The sequence below is a fragment of the Kogia breviceps genome, chromosome 13 (assembly GCF_026419965.1).
Source record: "Kogia breviceps isolate mKogBre1 chromosome 13, mKogBre1 haplotype 1, whole genome shotgun sequence".
Lineage (NCBI taxonomy): Eukaryota > Metazoa > Chordata > Mammalia > Artiodactyla > Physeteridae > Kogia > Kogia breviceps.
Genome location: NC_081322.1, coordinates 21,180,655 through 21,200,026, shown reverse-complemented (window position 1 = coordinate 21,200,026; position 19,372 = coordinate 21,180,655). Strand labels below are relative to the sequence as shown.

Sequence of the window (19,372 nt, the reverse complement as noted above, 5' to 3'; positions counted from 1 at the left end):
TTGACAAATTTATAATTTAGAAATAAAATTGTATTACAAAGTGTACAACATAATGATTTGATGTATATATACTTCATGAAATGATTACCACAATCAAGTTAATTAGCATATCCATCACCACGTTGTTACCTTTTTTTTGGTGAGGACGCTTAAGATCTACCTCTCTTAGCAAATTTCAATTATATAATATAGCATTATCAACTATAGTCACCAAGCTATGCATTAGCTCTCCAGAACTTATCCTTCTTATAACTGAAAATTTTTACCCTTTTATCAACCTCTCCCCATTTCCCTCACTCTCCAGCCCCTGGAAACCACTATTCTACTCTCTGTTTCTGTGAGTTCAATTTTTTTTTTTCAAATTCCACGTATAAGTGATATTGTACATTATTTGTCTCTCTCTGGTTTATTTCACTTAGCATAATGCCCTCAAGTTTCATCCATGTTGTCACAAATGACAGGATTTCCTTCTATTTTAAGGCTGAATAAAACTGTTATACATATATATATATCATATGAATATATGACATTTTCTTTATCCATTTATCCATCAACAGACACTTAGATTGTTTCCATATCTTGGCTACCATGAATAAGGCAATGAATGTGGGAATACAGATATTTCTTTGATATCCTATTTTCATTTTTAAAAAAAATATACCCAGAAGTAGGATTGCTGGATCGTATGGTAGTTCTACTTTTAATTTCTTGAGGAATCTCCATACTGTTTTTCATAGTGGTTGTACCAATTTACTTTCCCACCAACAGTGCACAAGGCTGAGCATTTTTTATTTCTTATCTTTTTGATAATAGATGTGAGATGATACCTCAGGCTTTTGATTTGCATTTCCCTAATTACTGGTGATATTGAGCATCTTTTCATGTACCTGTTGACTATTTGTATGTCTTCTTTGAAAAAATGTCTATTCAAGTTCTTTGTCCATTTTTTTTGTTTTTTTTTTGTTTTTTGTTTGTTTGTTTGTTTGTTTTGTGGTACGCGGGCCTCTCACTGTTGTGGCCTCTCCCGTTGCGGAGCACAGGCTCCGGATGCGCAGGCTCAGAGGCCATGGCTCACGGGCCCAGCCGCTCCGCGGCATGTGGGATCTTCCCGGACCCGGGCACGAACCCGTGTCTCCTGCATCGGCAGGCGGATTCTCAACCACTGTGCCACCAGGGAAGCCCTCTTTGTCCATTTTTAATTGAATTATTTGTTTCTTTGCTATTGAGTTTTATGAATTCCTTATATATTTTGGATATTAATTCATTGGCTATGTGGTTTGCAAGAGTTTTCTCCTATTCCATATGTTGCCTTTTCATTTTGTTGATTGTTTCCTTTGCTCTTCAGAAGCTTTTTAGTTTGATGTAGTTGCACTTGTTTATTTTTGCTTTTATTGCCTTTGTTTTGGTGTCAAATCCAAAAAATTGCCAAGACCAATGTCAACAAGGTTATACTCTATGTTTTCTTCTAAAATTTTTACAGTTTCCTTCAAAAGAAATGTACAATAATGGAGAGACCTAAAGGCAATTTTAATTTTTTATGATGTATAATTTGAGTTATCCACTAGTGTCTTTTAAGTCATAAAAAGCTGATCACAAAATTCACAAAAGGGAATAAAAAATTTTTTTAAATTCACTGAATAGCTGTATTTTCATAGATCTGGCCTCATGTTGTAGAATGTAATGTAATAGACAATTTGATTGCTCTTTAAAATGTGTAACAGTACCTACTACATGAGAATTTTTCTTTTTTAATTAAATTACATCTTCTAAAACTCACCCTACAAATGCTGCTTACTACATATAATGCAGACATAAAAGATAGTCAATAAACTGGAGCTACTCTTAACATTAAAAAAAAAAAAAAAAAAACCCTCACCCTACAATATAACTTTGGCCTCTAGTTGATCTCGCAAAGCTTTAGACTACAGCCCTCACACTGTCCTGACAGAGGAGGAAACACAAGAGGGTGTAAGTGCTGGGCCTTGGTGTAGGTCAGGGCAGCCAGTTTGAGCAAAGATGATATTATCTCTGTGGATGCCTGCTCACCACTGTGCTTGTGGCCAAGAATTAAGGTGACGGGGTTAAAAAAAGGTGACAGGGGAAATGGTCTCAGGTCAGTCAGTCCAGAATTTAAAAGTTCTATTAAGACACTGTTAAAAAGGAAAAGATGTTTATTTTTTAACACAAATTATCTGATTTTGTAGTTCTTTTGATTGAAGCCTTTAGCATTTAGTAATAAGTATATTTTTCAATGACCTGTGACACCAAAATGTAACAATTTCCCCCTGAAGAAGATGAGCATTTTCTACATCTAGGTATCTGGGATATTGGAATTGATTTTTTTTAAAAAAAAACAATGCTAGCTAGCCCCAACTCTTACGTCTGAATCCTAGGTAATGGCAAGTCAACTCTTTTTAAACTATAAATTGAATCTTCTCCCCTCAGGGCCCCCCTTAAATTAATAAAAAATAATACCAAGGTGTTAATTTCCTTAAGTATTTTTTTAATGAAGAAATATTATAGAAGAACCTTAAAGCAAAATCATCTCTTTTTCTAGTTGGCTAGCTTTTTTTCTGAGATAGAAGTAAAGACACTGGGGCAATAAACTATTTCTCTAAAAATACTCTACACAAATCATTGACTTTGTGAGGTGAAAGAAACTTAGATATTGCCTTATCCAAACTTTTGATTTTCATATATAAAACTAAGGTTCAGAAACATAGAACACTAGCCCTTTCCCTGGGCTTCTAAGCAAGTGGTTCTTGCATTGTATCAGCATTATGCAAAGTATAACTCCTCCCATGGAATTATTGCTCAATTGTATCCTGAATTGTAGCTTTTTGAGTTGGGGCGCTTTTATGACAATATGGCTAAATGGATCGTGAGAAGAGTTCCTTCCTACTTGGTTCATTTGCATGAAAGCGATCACTGAAAGATACAAAGCAGCTCTAGAAGTGGAAGCCTTGGGTAGATCCTAGGGGGTACTCACATTAAAGGGCAGAAGAGAAAAAGCCAGTGTCTTTAGAGTTCAGTAAGAGAACCAGTGACAAAGTGAGGGTTGAAAGTCATCCAACTTCCATGGTGGGGACGGTCAAGGGGGAGAAGTGAGGAAATCAAGTATAAAAGAAGTCTGTAGAGAAAAGGAGGACAAAGAAGGGGAGGAGAAAGGCGAAGACCCAAGGATGGCTAAAGCACTGGTGCTAAGAGAACATTAGAAAGTACAAAGGACTTGATTGTTTATCCATGTATGAAAAACAGATGTTAAATGTAAAGTTACAAGAGAGAAAAGAGATTAGTGTTGAAATGAGGTCCTAGAGGAGGAAGGAGGAAGCCTGCCCATGGCTTCTCTGGGGCAGGAAGGAGAGACAGGATGGAGGAGATGGGTGTAAAGAAGCTCTCGCCAAAGAGCCTGGGTCTCGAGAAATAACCACTGGATGAGGACATCTGCTGAGAGTGAGGAGAGTGTAGGACTGGCAAACATTGGAAACAATCACCATCAGGGTTTTGAGAGCAGCTGCTCCTGCTTGACCAGACAGTCTCAAGGTGAGATTCCTACCGATTTGATAGTGGGCTTGAGGGAGGGAAGGGAGAGAACTAAAGAGATCGATGTCTACACAGATGAAGGCAAGGACACGAAAAGCTGCCTGTGTTCTCAGCATTTCTTACACTGATATCTAGGAATCAGGGTATCAAGAACGTGGCTTTGACAAAATTATGATGGTCTCTGGGACTCCTAAGAAAACCCCGCTTCTTTGTTGCATGGGTGCACATCCAAGGCAGTGCAGTGAAGGAGGGAACAGGAGAAAACTCCCCTCCAGACCCCAAGCATCCCCTACTTTGGGGCTTTCATGTCTCCGTGATACAGGGTTTCCAACTCAGAACATGTCTGAGAAGGTGGATGGATGGCTTTCAAAGATCAGAGTGGATGCAAATCAGGAACTGCTAAACCAATAAACATCTTCCAGATATAGATTTTTTTAAAAAATGAAAGTCCTTCATAGAACCAACCACTGAGTCCTTTGAAAATGTAGACCAGCTGGTCAAAAGTTAATTAAATCCTCAAAGCATTGTCTGGAAGGAAAAAGAACATGAGCTGCTTTTCAGAAACCCTGAACATTGGGGAAGATTGTGCCAAGATAGTGTTTGAAGATGTTTCTAAAACTTGAATTTAAAATGCAGTCTTTCGCAAACTGTGTTAAGTATAAATCCTGGGGTAGCACCAGCCCTCGGTAGTTCTAATTCTTTACAGCACACAACCTCACAGCTGGTGAACACTTTATTTATGTCAGCTGAAATGTTTAAGCCCCATCTAATCTTCACCCACTGGAAAAAAAAAAAGTACAGCTGAGGGGTTTTAACTGGCATCCTTGGCAATAATACATGTCAATGCTGACTTTCTGTTATACTGACAGGGAGAATTTTAGACCATAACGAAAGAGATTTTAACTGGGCTGGGCTGCTGCTGAAGAATACATGTTTCAATCCGAGAGACACACCTGAGGTCCTCATCATTTAAAGAGGTTTTGGAGAGAAACAGAAACATGCTGTGTGAATATAGAAACGTGAATTCAGAGCTTTGGACCACTGGGTCTTACTTTAATTTTTCCTCCACACCTTAAGCTTCCTACAGCTAAAGTTCTTTCTTTCCTGCTTCACATCGCCTCTGGGGTTTCTCTTGCGTGTAAGCTCCTATAAATGAACGCACTGTGCGTCGGGGTTCTCACCTTCCCACTCTTACCTCCTACCCTTTTATCTTGTGAACTTATTATTATTATTGTGACAGAGAGAGCTAAATCTCCACCAACCGTTTGTCCACCGCGTCCACATTATAAAGTGGTTTCTGGTGGGTGGCTGCCCAAACAAGGGTTACTTTTCCAGGCGCCCTTGTTTCTAGGTAGAGAAACATGACTAGTTCTCACCTCTGGAATGGAAGAGTTAGTGCTGTGTTTCATTTATGCTCAAGGAAGTGAAGTGGTAATGGAGATAAGCGTACCTCCTTCATCGTTTTTCTCCCGTCCTTCAGCTGGGTGCAGAGCACTCTGAGGTCCTCAGTGATAGTACAGCCACAAGGTGTGAGAAGCCTGGGTCCCTGAATTACCATGTGGAGGAAAGCCACCAGCCAACCAAGACAGTCCACACTGGGCATTTACATGAGTGAGAAATAAGCTTATTGTGTGTGACATTACTAAACTCTTGGGGTTTATTGGTTATAACAGCTAGTATTACCTTAACTAATATACGTTAATCACTCTCATTTCTCTTACCTCTGTTAATGTGTTTCTTCTGCTTGGGAAGCTATTGCCCTTTTCTCTATGTGCCAGATATTGTTTGGCGCCATAAAGGTGAGCAAAACAGACAGCCCGTTTTCATGGAGCACACAGTATAATGGACTACAACTTCTCCTTTGAGGAAAAGTTTAATGTCCCTTGTCTCTAATTTTCCCTCTTTCTTCACCCCTTAAGCAAAACTAATTTTCCTCTTATTTGTGTTCTAGTAGGAATCAGGATTGATTACAAACTGTACAACTCCAGGTGGCAGTCCTGGTCTCCTGCAGGAGAATAATGAGTCTAGACACATGGACCTAAAATTATTTGCTTACACATGTCAGAGACTATGTCTTTTTGGTCTTTATAAATGTAGTTTCAGGCATGATAAAAGCTTAGTAAGTGTTTGTGGAATTGAATTACTTTTCATCCACTATTCTTTTTCAAGAAGGGTTTTATAAAGTGATTTTCCTTTCTCCTTCCTGGTTCTGAGGTACAGATACTGATATTGCAAAAAGCAGCAGGTTGAAGTTGCACTGAATACAGTTCCATTGTTGGAATTATGCCCGATGTGCAGATATCCAGCCTTTTAACTCCTCCCAAAGCACAATATCATTTTTCAGAACCAGTTATCAGCCAGGAACTCTGCGTCAGATCCTAAGAATGGGTACTTTTTCTGACTCACAATGTTTGTTTCTGTTTTGAGCAGATTTCCTTAGGGTTGCCATTCATAGCAGCATTTACTTATGAATACACACTAAAAAAGAGCAAACAAAATCGTTGTTCCATAATAACATTATGTATTGTCTCAATTTACAGTTTCTGAACTCTCATCACCCCCTCAGCATGGACAAAAGGTACAACAGAAGCTCAGCAATGGGGCTGGTGAGTACCTAGGTGGGAGCTGAGAATAGGGGGTCTGGGATTGGGGGATGAACCCGGTGGGTCTGGACTGAGCTGGGCTCCCCAGCATTTTTTATCACTGTGTCTGAGGGGAACTTCTGGTTTGGTTCCAAGCTGGTAGCAGTCTCCAAGGATCTCATCTGCATTGGAATAGATTACTTGGAACCTCCGTGTGATGGTAATACTTGTAAGCAGAGGGTGAGGCAACATGGGCCCAGGAGACTAGGACCACAGGTGTCAGGGTGGACTGGGATGTCCAGGAGAACTGTGGTCCTGTCAAGAGTGGGGGTTGGGGCTTCCCTGGTGGCGCAGTGGTTGAGAATCCGCCTGCCGATGCAGGGGACGCGGGTTCGTGCCCCGGTCCGGGAAGATCCCACGTGCCGCGGAGCAACTAAGCCCGTGAGCCATGGCCGCTGAGCCTGCGCGTCCGGAGCCTGTGCTCCGCAACAGGAGAGGCCACAGCAGTGAGAGGCCCGCGTACCGCAAAAAAAAAAAAAAAAAATTACTGATTTTGGAACTACCTTCTCTTTAATTTAAAAGATTCTTGGGGGCAAAAAAGGTGATAAAAATTGCCAAGAGAACTTGCATTATGGAAGGAAGGGAGAAGGGAGAAAGGGAGCAGCAAGAAAAGGCAACAATGAGGCTACCATCCCCTGCATGCCTGCAACGTGCCGGCACTTTGCAGTCCTACCTAAGTTCATTCACTCATTCATTCATTCATTCCTTCATCCCACAAAGCTGGCCTGAGTCCTAACTGAGTGCCAGGCGGCGTGATCCCCCCATCCTGATCCATTAGCCCTTTTCTCACAATCCATCCTGACTTCTGCCAGATTAGCAGTTCTACAAAGTCTTCAGAAAAGTCAAGTCCCTTTGTTTGGAAAGGAAAAAAAAAAAAAATGGCAATCTGGTTATAAACAATCTTCGGCAGGGACGGTCCCTGGATACCTCCTGGAACACAGGCCGTCTACCTGGCAGCCTCCGAGCACTAGGGAAATGGGAGGGGGCGGCCCCACTGCCAGGAGCAGGGATGTGTTTACACTCGGGGCTGCGCTGTAGGACCAGTGAGCCGGTGAATGCGTTGTTTCTTTATAAACCCAGTTTCCTCACCTCTCTGGCCTCACTGCGTTCCTACGGATTTTAGGGAAAGGCTGGATGTAAACAAAATCAGCAGTTTTCCTCCTTAGTGGAAGCAACAGTCGGTGTGACCTAAAAGGAGAATCAACAGAACTGAAGATTTAAAACACCATCACCTCTGACTTCCGCTTTGACCTTGGCTTTATAAATGGTACATTTCAGGGGACGTTCCGCCTCGCTAGCGCTTGCTCTCCTGCTCTCTCACGTGCTGAATTTGGGAGTCTGCGTGTGAAGGATGTGCCATGAACGTAAATCACATGTGGCTTCTCTAACTTGTCGCCTGACACTTCACTTTACCTTTGGATGTCTTTTGACCTTCCTTGGCCCTGCCCCCTCTCCAGCACCACTGAGACTGTTAGCCCCTCTGTCTTTTGCGAAATCCTTTTTGGTTTGCCTCCCACGTCCTCCAGTGTTTCTTCCTGGAGGCCACGTGTCCTCTGTCCATCCCTCAAATATCGCTACTATTTGATTTCTGTCCCTGCCTCTCCCTCACACTCCTGGGTGACCTCATTTATTCCCACAGTTTGAGCCTTATTATTCTTTATGCTGATGGTACTAAAGTCCTAGTTCAACACCAATTTTCCCTCCTGAGCTCCAGACCCATTGATCCAATTTCCCATTTGGTCAATCCTGCAGCCATTCAACTCAGTAAATCTAAAACTGAGAGGGTCATCTTTCCACTCCTTGTTCCCAGACCTGCTCTTCCTGAAGTGTTTAACTCAACAAATACCACCGCATCCACCCAGGTGTCCAAAAAGGAACGTGTGTGAGTCTTCCTTGCCCCCCACCAGGGCACCCTATCAATCACAGCGTTCCCTGGGCCCTCCTCCTTCCAAAGAAGCTGTCCTCCAGTGCTTGCCCCTACCTGCACTTCTACTGCCTCTGTTCGGGCATTACCAGCTCTCATCTGCATTCTTGCAGCAGCCTCTTAGCTGCTTTTCCTGTTTCTACTTTCACTCCACTGTAATCTGTTCTGCACACTGATGCCAGACCAATCACCATGGCACACATCTAACTGTGTCAGCCCCCTTCTGTGCTCCCACATGGTATTAAAATGAACCCAGTATTTGTTTTTAGTCAGGTATGGTGAGGCCAACAGATCAGGAGAGAAACCTTGAAGGACCACACAGGAAGCACCAGAGTTGGTAGGAGACAAATTAGGTAAGAAGAAAGCAAGCCAGAAACGTTATTGGGGGCTTTGCAGGGAGAAATGTGCAGGGCAGGGAAAGTACACTAAGTTAGCTTATGATTGGCCTGTTTGGATAATGTTGGTGGGCTCTGGGCTATAGGGGTGGTCCCTTGTTGTCTGGTACCTGAACCTGGGGTGATAGAGGGCAGGGAGAATGTTGGCTTGGTGTTGTTTGAGAGCTTAATACAGGGGATGGTTGGGGTATAGGCTCTGAATTGGTTGGTTTCATAACAAAGGAGTGCTTTTTGCTTGCCATCTCTAGGAATTAGCCAACTCCGGGAGGGGCAGTCTCTTCTGGGGTCCACAAGGGTCCCAAGATGTCATAGTATCATAAAATACAGAAAACAAAACAAAAAAAAAACATGATTAACACACAAAGACAGACAGATACACAGGCACACACAAATTCCCAAACACTTCAACTGGGGCATAGGCAACAGGAAACAATGGGAAGATTTTAAGCAAGAGAATGGCATGATCAGATTTGCTACTTTTGGCCTTTGGAATAAACTCAGTCTTCTGCTAATATTTCCAGTCTTATCCAATTATCATTTCCTCTTTCCACGATGCACTCTGTACATTCCCGCAAATACACTCTACTTTCTCTTGCCTATGAGACTTTGCACATAAAGTTGTTCCCTTTGTCTGAAAGGCCCCTTTCATCCCTCTTTGCCTGGTTAATGCCAGAACTTCCTTCCAGACTAAGCTCAGATGTCATCTCTCCCTGAAAACTCTCCCTTCCCCACAGGGCTGCACTAGTTACCCTCTATGTCCTTCCACATCACCCAGCACATCCTGAACTGCAGTGACCTGGCGCTTGTCTGTCTGCTACACTTGACTAAAATTCCTTGTGGTCATGGAATGTGCCTTAATCATCTCCAAATCTCCAAGGCCTGGCCCAGATTGTAGCAAGCACCCTATAAATGTCTGTGGAATTTATAAGTGAACAGATGATTCGTTAGGGAAATATTCCTAAAATTAGAACTAAACATATCACAAAAGAGAGCCACCTTCTCAATGAAGCCTTTTATTTGATCCGTAGTAAGATGTGGGCATCCAAACTCAAAGGTCTTCCCTGAGCACATCTCCACTGGAGCAATGCCCACATCACACATCACATGGTCTCTACCACAAATTCTTAGATGGTGGTACTCTTGCTGTTTTGTTTTTAAAATGTTTTTCCTAATTTTTTAAAATTTTCTATTTTATATTGGAGTATAGTTGATTAACAATGTTGTGTTACACCACCGGATGCAGCTCTCCCACCAGAAAGACAAGATCTAGCCCCACCCACCAGAACAACTAAGGAGACAAAAGACCTTTATGCAGAAAACTATAAGACACTGATGAAAGAAATTAAAGATGAAACAAATAGATGGAGAGATATACCATGTTCTTGGATTGGAAGAATCAACATTGTGAAAATGACTATACTACCCAAAGCAATCTACAGATTCAATGCAATCCCTATCAAACTACCACTGGCATTTTTCACAGAAATAGAACAAAAAATTTCACAATTTGTATGGAAACACAAAAGACTCCGAATAGCCAAAGCAATCTTGAGAAAGAAAAATGGAGCTGCATGAATCAGGCTCCCTGACTTCAGACTATACTACAAAGGTACAGTAATGAAGACAGTATGGTACTGGCACAAAAACAGAAATATAGATCAATGGAACAGGATAGAAAGCCCAGAGATAAACCCACACACATATGGTCACCTTATCTGTGATAAAGGAGGCAAGAATATACAGTGGAGAAAAGACAGCCTCTTCAATAAGTGATGCAGGGAAAACGGGACAGCTACATGTAAAAGAATGAAATTAGAACACTCCCTAACACCATACCCCAAAATAAACTCAAAATGCATTACAGACCTAAATGTAAGGCCAGACACTCCAAAACTCTTAGAGGAAAACATAGGCTGAACACTATATAACATAAATCACAAGATCCTTTTTGACCCACCTCCTAGAGAAATGGAAATAAAATAAAAAATAAACAAATAGGACTTAATGAAACTTAAAAGCTTCTGCACAGCAAAGGAAACCATAAACAAGATGAAAAGACAACCCTCAGAATGGGAGAAAATATTTGCAAATGAAGCAACTGACAAAGGATTAATCTCCAAAATATACAAGCAGCTCATGCAGCTCAATATCAAAGAAACAAACAACCCAATCCAAAAATGGGCAGAAGACCTAAATAGACATTTCTCCAAAGAAGATATACAGATTGCCAACAAACACATGAAAGGATGCTCAGCATCACTAATCACTGGAGAAATGCAAATCAAAACTACAATGAGGTATCACCTCACACTGGTCAGAATGGCCATTATCAAAAAAATCTACAAACAGTAAATGCTGGAGAGGGTGTGGAGAAAGGGGAATCCTCTTGCACTGTTGGTGGGAATGTAAGTTGATACAGCCACTATGGAGAACAGTATGGAGTTTCCTTAAAAAAGTAAAAATACAACTACCATATGACCCAGCAATCCCACTACTGGGCATATACCCTGAGAAAACCATAATTCAAGAAGAGTCATGTACCATAATGTTCATTGCAGCTCTATTTACAATAACCAGGACATGGAAGCAACCTAAGTATCCATTGACAGATGAATGGATAAAGAAGATGTGGCACATATATACAATGGAATATTACTCAGCCATAAAAAGAAACGAAATTGAGTTAGTTATTTGTAGTGAGGTGGATGGACATAGAGTCTGTCATTCAGAGTGAAGTAAGTCACAAAGAGAAAAACACATACCGTATGCTAACACATATATATGGAATCTAAAAGAAAAAAAGTTTCTGATGAACCTAGGGGCAGTACAGGAATAAAGATGCAGACATAGAGAATGGACTTGAGGATATGGGCAGGGGGAAGGGTAAGCCAGGACGAAGTGAGAGAGTGGCATGGACATATATACACTACCAAATGTAAAATAGATAGCTAGTGGGAAGCAGCTGCATAGAACAGGAGATCAGCTCAGTGCTTTGTGATCACCTAGAGGGGTGGGATAGGGAGGGTGGGAGGGAGATGCAAGAGGGAGGGGATATGGGGATATGTGTATACATATAGCTGATTCACTTTGTTATACAGCAGAAACTAACAGAACATTGTATAAAGCAATTATACTCCAATAAAGATGTTTAAAAAAGAAAGAAAAAGTAACCAAATTTTAGTAAACTCTTTGCTTGCAACATATATAGGTGGCTTATTATTTACTTTATTAAAAATGTGAAGCTATATGCATGGTCTTTGTTATAAAAATTAACTTGTTAACTTAAAAATAACAGAGCCTTTTCATTAACATATGTGGATGGTATGTTGTGAGTTATTTTAATGGTTCATGTGACAAACAGCAAATCATCTATGAAGTTCACGTATGAAACTGATTAAGTGGGAGGGAAGGGGGGTCGCTTGAACATTGTATTTCAACTACCTGGATCCGCCCACATTAGGAGGGCTGTGCATGTATCTCAGTAAGAGAGTGCTGAATCACCGTCCTAAGTAACTTCTGATAAGCTCCAATTATAGTTTATACACTCCGTAATAACCTTTAATAACTAACTTGGTAAGTTAATAAATGTGACAAAGGAAAACACTGCTCCCTCTAAACTAGAGAGTCATTCTCCAGAAGACTTTGATGGGCTTGGGTAGAGCAATATGAACTGCTAACATTCATTGAGTGCTTTATGTGCCAGGCATATTTTAAGTCCTTCATGTCTATTAATTTATCCTCACAACAATCTTATGCAGTAAGTACTCTTATTATTCCTATTCCTAGTTGAGAAATCTAAGTCATAACACAGTTAAAATAATTTGCCAAGGTCACATAGATGAAAGTGGCAGTACTGGAGCCCATTCTCTAAACCCCCATCCTCTAAACCCCCAGCTTCATCTACCTCTCCATGTAAGGAAATGAACTGGTGCAGGCATGGTGGGGAGGGCACAAGGGCAAAGAGGGCACGTGGCAGCTACATGGGCAAAGAGGCAGACAGAGCAGTCCTCACTGGCTTGTTAGAAAAGGACTTTGCTACAGTTTCTATAATATAAACTCTCCATCTCTGGTACAAAATCATCAGCCAAGTGCACATTGCTTACTAAAGTTAGTGTGTAAAGAACATTTTTTGTGGGATTCAAAGATGCATTAAGTTGCACATGTAGGCCAATGCACTGAAGCACAGATGTGACGTGTAAGGATGCAGGAGACCAGGGTACCAGAAAACCTGAGAATTTTCAGCACCAGCAAGATGCTAAATTTTGTGTGTGTGTGTGTGGTACGCAGGCGTCTCACTGTTGTGGCCTCTCCCGTTGCGGAGCACAGGCTCCGGACGCGCAGGCTCAGCGGCCATGGCTCACGGGCCCAGCCGCTCCGCGGCATGTAGGATCTTCCCGGACCGGGGCACAAACCCGCGTCCCCTGCATCGGCAGGCAGATTCTCAACCACTGCGCCACCAGGGAAGCCCAAGATGCTAAAATTTTGAGAAGTCCTAGAACTTCTCCAGGTTATGAACTTGGGACTTTGATACAATTCAATCTGGATTCCAAGATTCACAGAGATGTGTATAGCCTTTAGTCCATGGTAAAATATATCTGTGGATGCCTATGAATCAAAGACTTGTTAGTATGCGTGCGTTCGTGACCCTTCAAAGTAGACCTTTTCATCGTTTGGGCCTCAGACTATATTTTCATGATTCCTGATTATTGATTTAGGACTAGGATGTGGTGAATAGAATTGTCCCGTCTTTCAAGGAACTTACAGTCCAGAGGAGATAGGCAAGCAACGAGCAATGATTCTCCAATGGGATAAATCCTATGAGTGTCCTAAGCAGAAGCCGTGCTGGGAATACTAAGAGAGGTACCTGTCTCAATCTTGGGGAAATAAGGAAGGTTTCCCAGAGGAAAATATGCCTAACTGAGGGTGGAAAGTTCAGAAGGAGCTGGGAAAAGGAAAAGTTAGTGACAAAGAGAGGAGAAGAGGTGGGGGAGAGGAGAGAGAGGTAACACTCCAAAAAGAAGTCACAGCACATAAACAAAGGCCCAGAGAGGAGGCAAGTCATGGGGTGGTCAGTTCAGGGTGGCTGGGATACAGAGTATGGGGGAGAATGGTGAAGGTGAAGCTACAGAGGTCAGGCCTTAAAAGACCTTGCCTAACTTAAGCCATTTAAAATGTTTTCTAACCCCAAAGCTAAGATACTAAAGTATTGAAAAGAACAGTGACATGACATGAATTGCAGTCTAGAAAAAAAATATATATATATATTCTTTTTCAGAAATATATATGTAAATATATATCTATTCTTTTTCAGAATCTTTTCCATATAGGTTATTACAGAATATTGATTATAGTTCCCTGTGCTATGCAGTAGGTCCTGGTTGATTATCTATTCTATATATAATAGTGTGCATCTGTTAATCCCAACCTCCTAATTTATCCTCCCCATGACCGTCACATTTTCCCTTTGGTAACTGTAAGTTTGTTTTCCAAGTCTGTGAGTCTGTTTCTGTTTTATAAATAAGTTCATCTGTGTCATTTTTTAGATTCCACATATAAGTGATATCATATGATATTTGTCTTTGACTTATTTCACTTAATATGATAATCTTTAGGTCCATCCATGTTGCTGCAAAAGGCATTGTTTTATTCTTTATTATGGCTGAGTAATATTCCATTGTATACATGTACCACATCTTCTTTATCTATCCATCTGTTGATGGACATTTAAGTTGCTTCCATGTCCTGGCTATTGTAAATAGTGCTGCAATGAATATTGGGGTGCATGTATCTTTTTGAATCATGGTTTTCTCTGGATATATGCCCAGGAGTGGGAATACTGGATCAAATGGTAGCCCTATTTTTAGTCTTTAAAGGAAGCTCCATACTGTTCTCTATAGTGGTTGAACCAATTTACATTTCCAGCAACATTGTAGGAGGGTTCCCTTTTCTGGCTTTTTAAAAGGTTGAAACGGAAAAGACAAAATTGTTTATTACTTAGCATGGAATCACTATCTTTTTCTGGAGGAGATCATTTCTTCAGTTACTTTATCTGTCCTGTATATATTAAAGAGTAATTGATCATGATAAGTTACTTTAAAAAATCTTATATTCACATATTGTCTTAGGTAAATAAAAACTGACTTTTTGGGGGCAAGGGATGAAAGACCAAAGAATAATATTCCTTATGAGAGAATAACAAGCAATGGGAAATAAAGGAAATTATGGTGTTGATGACATGATTGAATATTGGTATATTTCAAAGACATAGCCATAGAACACAGAATTACTTTAGGGAAAACAGAAGTCAAGGGAGAGAGGTTCGTTTTTTCCAAGACCTTTGTCCCAAAGACAGATGGCAATATTATAATGCCATATAATAAGCAAACCGGAGGATGAGATCTGAGTGAACACATCCTTATTGGCCCCTTGAAATGCGATGCCCTAGAGCCTTCAAGGATGCTGGGCCCTGTGAACAGCATTTCTAGGAAGTTGCTGATTGCCATATCAGAACCCATGAACACTCTGGGAGAAAGAAACACTAAATAAATTCTGAGTGTGTTGATACAAAAATGAGAGGAAAACACCTGAAGGAAATCATGGTGAAAATGTTGATTCAGGTTTCCAGGATTGTTTTCTAATTCATCTTCCTGAGAAGAACAGAAGATGCAGAATCTCAAGGGAGACATTTCAGTTAGCACTTTCAGGGAGATGAATAAGATGATGATTGAAGCAAGCCACAGATAGAAGCACCAGAATAATCTGGATAGAAACCATTCATTGGACTGAATCATGGTATTTTTAATTGAACTATATTTAGTATGTGAACATAATTGAATTTGGAACCCTGCCAGGCGTTGATTAATTCTAGTCAAAGTATTTAAAATTTTCTCTTCTGAAAGAAAGGAAAAACACTCACTTTTCCATGTTGAGGACTGAGCATATCCAAACATAAAAGTTTAAAGAAAAGTCTTAGAAGTTCCTGGCAAATTTATGTAGGGTCGTCTCACTTAGTTACGTATCTTCCCATTTAGCAAGATGGTATCTTGGAAAAGCCTCTCTCCCAGGAGTCAGGAGCCCTGAGGCCTTCGGCAAACGCCATCATCTTGATCGGTCACTCACCTACCTGGCCTCCCATTTCCTTGTCTACAAAATGAAGAGCTTGGCTATCTCTAAGTTCTCCTCAAGCTCCAAAATTCTGAAGCTAGAGTGTATTTGAGTAAATGACCTTTCTGTGGGGGCTCAGTCATGGAAGGATGACAGGTATGCATGCATATGGAGTCAGGAGACCAAAATCCTGGCTCTGCCATGTACCAGCTGGTGAGCTTGGACAAGTTGTTTAATCTCCTTCACCTTCAGTGACTTCCTTTCAAAAGTAGACACAATGCTTTTCGTAGCATTGTTAATAAAAATTAAATGATGTAATGTTTGCGAACCTAGCACAGTTCTTAACAACTATTTAACCTTTATAAATAGAAGTTGTTTTGTCATTATTGTTATTTCATACGTGATGATGAAAATGGTGGCATGTCCAAACAAGGAGGAAGAAGGAGGATTTACCGGGTTAAGTTTCCAAAGTTGAAAGCCATCACCAAATGATTCCTTAGTAATCTGTAAGTGTTAAAGCACCCCGAACGGTGGGACTCTTTGTGTTGGGCTTTGTAGAAATCCTCTTTTCTTCTCTTTGGATTTGAAGGCTTAACTTTGAAACCCCAGTACACTGGGCTAAACACTGAAGAAAAGGAGAGAGGTTTTGTTAGCTCACTTGAATTCATCCCTTCTACCTTAACAACTCTGTATATAAGACTTTTTCATTTCTTTCATTGGTAATCTGGGGAAAAGAGTAAGAGAGCCATTGCTAACTCTAGGTTGTTCTCATCTACAAGGTGTATTCCTTGGATAAGAGTGATTCATAAGACAGGTAGAATTTGGGGTCCATTCTGGTTTACAGCCTGGCTCGTTGGAGGTCTGGCTTACTTGCTCCTTCCTGGTCATTGACTGAGGCCACTGATGGGCTTTCCTTTGACAGTTTCCTTGGGGAGTCTCAGAGGAAGGGGAGACCTCTGAATTGTTGACAAGGATCTTCGATAAAACCTGTTAGAATCTCTTGATAGAGAGCATATTCTCTACATGCCTTCTGCATGTGCACACAGGTGTATGTATGTGTGCACGCTCACACACACTGCGGGGCTCAGGGCGATGCTCTGTATGGACAGGGAACGAGCAGCTCCTTCCCCCTTTACTGGCTGCTATCCTCTTATGCAAAGATCTTTCATCAATGCTGGGAAATAACTGATGCTTTACTGTGTGTGATCAACTGTAGAAGCTTCCCTTGGTAGGTGCAGTCTCCTGTGTAATTCTCATTCCCATCTTTCCCAAACCTCTCCTTTCTCTCAGAGCCTGTTTTTTTTGCATTTATTATATTGTTTTCATGGTTTCACAGTTTTACTGAAGCTGTGCCTTTTGGGGTATTCTGTGTTTAATACTTTGGAAAGGAAATAAAGTATCACATGCACATACAAATGCAAATCTGTGAGGGAGATTGGGTCCTTCAACACAGGACTAAGGTTAATTCATTTTCTCAATGTAGAAATGATACATAAAGCTAATTATTGGACTTACTGCAGGAGTAGAAGCTTTACAAGAGGGAATATTCCCTCTTGTAGAGGGAAATAAGATACAGGAAATTTCAGGTGTAGTGACTTAATTAAGGAAATTATTAAGATCGTAATAAACAGCACTGATCATACTGTCACTTAGGGAGTTAGTTTTTGCTTCTATTTTAGTTTGTGTAGAAAATAGGTCTTTTCTTTGGAAAGTACCACTGTAATCTAAACTGGGACTAGGACAGGAGGTAAGATGTCTGTTTCTTCACTGGGAAAATATTTATTGTTTTTAATTTGCCTTCCAGTATTCAAATATTAGTTCATAAAATAGTTGTTGGAAATGCTTAACTTATTTATTATATTTGTGAAAACTATTTTTCTTTAGCAGGCACTTTGGAGGGAAAGTGGGACTTTGGAAAAATCCACAGCTGAGTGAGAATGAGATGTACATCTTTTTTTTTTAAAGATTCCTTTTTTTTTTTAATGGTACAGTTACTTTTTGTGTGTGTGTGTGTGTTACGCGGGCCTCTCACCGCTGTTGCCTCTCCCGCTGCGGAGCACAGGCTCTGGACGCGCAGGCTCAGTAGTTGTGGCTCATGGGCCCAGCCGCTCTGCGACATGTGGGATCTTCCCGGACCGGGGCACGAATCCGTGTTCCCTGCATTGGCAGGCGGATTCTCAACCACTGCACCACCAGGGAAGCCCGGTACAGTTACTTTTAATTTTATTTATTTACTTTTGGCTGTGCTGGGTCTTAGTTTCTGTGCGAGGGTTTTCTCTAGTTGTGGCAAGCGGGGGGGCCACTCTTCATCGCGGTGCGCGGGCCTCTCACTATCGCAGCCTCTCTTGCTGCGGAGCACAGGCTCCAGACGCGCAGGCTCAGTAGTTGTGGCTCACAGGCCTCGTTGCTCTGCGGCATGTGGGTTCTTCCCAGACCAGGGCTCGAACCCGTGTGCCCTGCGTTAGCAGGCAGATTCTCAACCACTGCACCACCAGGGAAGCCCGAAATGTACATTTGTAACTTAATCCATTTACTTTAACACAAAATGGTAGGCACTTCTATCTGAACTCCAGATATCCTGTTCAAAATATCAAGTTGAGCACAGGAATCCGTCTTCCTCTCTCACCTTCCATCCCCTCCTTTAAAATTCCAATGAAGTGACAAGAGGATATATTTCTTTTTTTTTTTGCGGTACGCGGGCCTCTCACTGTTGTGGCCTCTCCCGTTGCGGAGCACAGGCTCCGGACACGCAGGCTCAGCAGCCATGTGGGATCCTCCCAGACCGGGGCACGAACCCGTGTCCCCTGCATCGGCAGGCGGACTCTCAACCACTGCGCCACCAGGGAAGCCCAAGAGGATATATTTCTTAAAAAAAAAAATCCACAATAACACTCTAAAACTTTTAGAAAATGTGTCATCAATGGGCTAGACATTTTTGGCACTTTTCAGCTGGTACTGGTTTGATGGAGAAATCAGAGCAGAGAAAATTACAGCCCAACACACCAGAGGTTTTGTGACTAGAGGAAAAAAAGCATAGCAGAGCCTGAGTTAGTTCCAAACTTCAAAAAGAGAGAGAGTGAGAGAGAGAGGAAGGGAAGGAAGGAAGGGAGGGAGGGAAGAAGGGAGGGAGGGAGGGAGGAAGGAAGGAAGGGGGAAAAAAGAAGAGGGGAAAGAAAGGACTAAAGAATTCCACCCAAGACTAAAATACTAAAGTAATGCACTTCTAGAATTAGGTACCCACTACTCTGGCAGTGGTGGAGATCCCCAGCCTGCCTCTCTGTTGCCCATTACTTAACCTTGAAGAAAACCTGCTCAGCAAAATGCCTTGTCCCATCGCACAAAGCATATGTGAAACCACCTAATCAAAGGAAGGATCTGTTAAGAAAATGGATTTACCAATCTCTGAGAAAACACTTTCCAGCCATTCATACTAAGCAACCAGGTCCTTTATCCAACATGACTGAATCACCAAGGATTTCCAGACGTTTAAAGGAAATCCATACCATGAAAAAGGAGCACCGGGCTTCCCTGGTGGCGCAGTGGTTGAGAGTCCGCCTGCTGATGCAGGGGACGCGGGTTCGTGCCCCGGTCCGGGAAGATCCCGCATGCCGCGGAGCGGCTGGGCCCGTGAGCCATGGCCGCTGAGCCTGCGCGTCCGGAGCCTGTGCTCCGCAACAGGAGAGGCCATGGCAGTGAGAGGTCCGCGTACCGCAAATAAATAAATAAATTTTAAAAAATGGGGATACAACTGTAGTTGGTAAAGA

The 19,372-nt window shown here is 41.7% G+C and overlaps 1 long non-coding RNA gene across 3 annotated transcripts in view; it reads left to right on the top strand.

Annotated features, from left to right (window-relative positions):
* Positions 1-19,372, top strand: part of LOC136792431 (uncharacterized) — a 265,190-nt gene that overhangs the window by 231,383 nt on the left and 14,435 nt on the right. For all 3 annotated transcript variants that reach the window (XR_010836218.1, XR_010836217.1, XR_010836219.1), the window contains one exon: positions 6,084-6,149. This is a non-coding gene — a long non-coding RNA (uncharacterized lncRNA). The remainder of the gene's footprint in view (positions 1-6,083; positions 6,150-19,372) is intronic.